This window comes from Humulus lupulus, chromosome 2, assembly GCF_963169125.1.
Source record: "Humulus lupulus chromosome 2, drHumLupu1.1, whole genome shotgun sequence".
Classification (NCBI taxonomy): domain Eukaryota; kingdom Viridiplantae; phylum Streptophyta; class Magnoliopsida; order Rosales; family Cannabaceae; genus Humulus; species Humulus lupulus.
Window position 1 is genome coordinate 130,498,635 of NC_084794.1, and position 3,326 is coordinate 130,501,960.

Below are 3,326 nucleotides of genomic sequence, written 5' to 3' on the forward strand. Positions count from 1 at the left end.
TTCATATACTCAACGATCGAAGTATTCACAATAATCAAGTATTCAGCATACCAAGCACATCATTTCATACTAATAATCAAATCACATATGATAACCAGGGTTAACGCCCTTAGGTCGCACCCTCTATTTATCCCGCTGACTCTGGCCCGCTTAAACCGAGCTCAGTGAATATTAAGTTGTCCTCAGCTACCAGTGGCCAAGCCGCGCCCTGTGCACAAATATTGATTCCAACACTCTTAGGCCGATCAGCACATGTGTCATGGCATAATACCATCTATGACACAATTCATGTATAGGGAGCTCTTAGTCCCATCATTAACACATAACCGGGTGCAGTTTCTTACCTTTAGATTCTGATAGCTTTGTTCAATTCAACCCTCAAGCACGATCACGTCTGAGCCCTAGCGTACACTTAGCCACGGTCACAAGTTAGAACCACACCAAACTTCAAATCCAAAACCTAGCCTCGGGACCAATCCTGAGCCCTCTGGAAGCCCTAATTCCACCAAACAGGATGGTGGAATCAAACCCCAAGCCCCCGGGCAAAAACCCTAAGAAATAACCCAAAAATCCCCTTCTGGGAACAGGGTAGCCCTACAGAACCCTTAGGAGAGCGCTATAGCGCTACAAGCAGAGCCAAAAAGCTCTAGACCTTCAGGGCCTAGCGTTGTAGCACCCAATGACTAGCGCTACAGCGCTAGTCACAGCACATCCCAACACAGATTTTCTTCCCTCGAATTTCCCCGAGCCAAACCTTTCCAAAACTCAACCAAACTTCAAAACAAACCTCCCAACATCTCCAACTCACTCCAAATGACCTAACCATATCAAATTCACTCACATGCACCCAAAAATACAAAAATCACCATGGCTGAGCTTAGAGCTCAAAAACTCAATCAGAACAACAATAGGTTACAGAAATTTAAGCCAGGATTTCTTACCTTTGATGGATGAATTCACCCTAGGTTATCCTCCACACTTCCTTAGCCTTCACCTCCTCAAACTCTTAGGCTTAATTCCTTAGAATTCCCACAGAAACTCAGTTTAGAAACCATCTCAGCCAAAACCAGGAACACAAGAGAGGAACCTAGAAACTTACCTCAAATGGATGAACTACCCTTGCTAACTCCTCAAGCCAAACCAAGGACCTTAGCCTCAAGCTCTTGCCCAAACTCTCCCTGAGTCACAGCTCCAAAAGATCCCAAGGATTGAAGAAGAAATCCCAAACTGCATAAGGAAGTAATTCCCTGTTTTCCCTTTTTTGCCTTGTCTCCTTCTTTTCTTTTCTGTTCCCTTCAGACTTCTGCCACTTTCAACACATTCCACTAAGGCATAAAGCATTATAATACTTATCCCTACTTTTAACTCAAATGACCAATTTTCCCTCCCATTTAAAACTAAGCTTTTAAACCTCCTAAGGGCATTTTAGTCATTACACCCAATTCCCGCTAATTCCTCGAATGTCTCTAATATTTACTACTTACTTCCTGAAACCTAACTAATCACCAATTATATTCCTCAATATCAAAATAGACTCCAATATATTTCCTAAATTCCCAGAAATACCCCCAGGCTCGCCCCGAGCTGGGTATAAATCCCCGTCGTGACTTTTTCGCTAAACTGCTCACTAGGATCGCCTCGAGTCACAAGTTACAAATATTTCCATATAATAATGTGGTATCAACAATTTATCACAGATATATACAGTTATGCCCTCAACAGGCCAAAATTACGAATATGCCCTTCTAACCTAGTCAGGGCCTGCATGCATACTAATACACATAGTCATGCATCACAGATATCCAAATAATCATATAACATGCTTTTAATCATTAAATCACATATAATCCAGTTATGCCCTCCCGGCACACTAATCAAGGCCCTTAAGCCCTATTAGTAGATTTGGGTCATTACAACTATCCCCTCCTAATGAGAATTTCGTCCTCGAAATTTACCTGAACAACTCGGGATACTGATCCCGCATCGCTGTCTCAAGCTCCCAGGTCGCCTCCTCGACCCTACTATTCCTCCATAACACCTCAACAAGAGGAATCATTTTATTCCGTAGTACTTTATCTTTTCAATCCAAAATCTGAACTGGTTGCTCCTCATACGCTAAATCTGTTTGTAACTCCAAGTCTTCATACCTCAACACATGTGTCGTTTCTGAGATGTACTTCCGGAGCATAGAAACATGGAATACGTCATGAACTCCCGACAACGATGGTGGCAAGGCTAACCTGTAAACCACCTGACCGGTCCTTTCCAAGATCTCAAAAGGTCTGATGAACCTAGGGCTTAGCTTGCCCTTCTTTCCAAACCTCTTCACCCCTCGCAATGGTGGAACTCGGAGAAATACGTGGTCCCCAGCCTGGAACTCCACGTCTCTACGCTTGGGATCAACGTAGCTTTTCTGTCTGCTCTGTGAGGCGAGCATCCTAGCTCGGATCTTCTCTATAGCTTCATTTGTCCTCTGAACCATATCTGGCCCCAAATACTTCCTCTCACCCATCTCATCCCAATGAATGGGTGACCTACATTTCCTCCCATATAACATCTCATAGGGAGCCACTCCAATCGTTGACTGGTAACTATTGTTATAAGAAAATTCAATCAACGGGAGATACTTACTCCATGATCCCTCAAAGTCGATCACACACGGTCTGAGCATATCCTCCAACACCTGAATCGTCCTCTCAGACTGTCCATCAGTCTGAGGATGAAAGGCTGTGTTGAACTTCAACTGAGTCCCCGTAGCCTTCTGCAAACTACCCCAAAACTTGGAGGTAAAGATAGGATCCCGGTCTGACACTATAGACTTAGGAACCCCATGGAGATGTATGATCTCCCTCACATACAACTCTGCATACTGATCTACAGTATACGTAAACCTCACAGGAAGAAAATGGGCTGACTTGGTGTATCTGTCCACTATCACCCACACTGAGTCATGAAGCCCTACTGTTCTGGGTAAACCTCCCACAAAATCCATCATAATATCCTCCCATTTCCACTCGGGAATACCCAAAGGCTGAAGCAACCCTGCCGGTCACTGATGCTCAGCTTTCACCTGCTGACAGGTTAAACATCTGGCTACGTACTCTACCACTTCCTTCTTCATCCCGGGCCACCAATATAACGTCTTTAGATCCTGGTACATCTTCGTGGTACCCGGATGAAGTGAGTACAGCGTCGTATATGACTCATCCAATATCTCTGATCTGATCCCCTCATTAGCTGGAACACAAATCCGTCCCTGATACCGAAGCAAACCAACCTCAGATATAGAATAGTCCTTAGCTACTCCCGCTAAGACATTCTCTCTA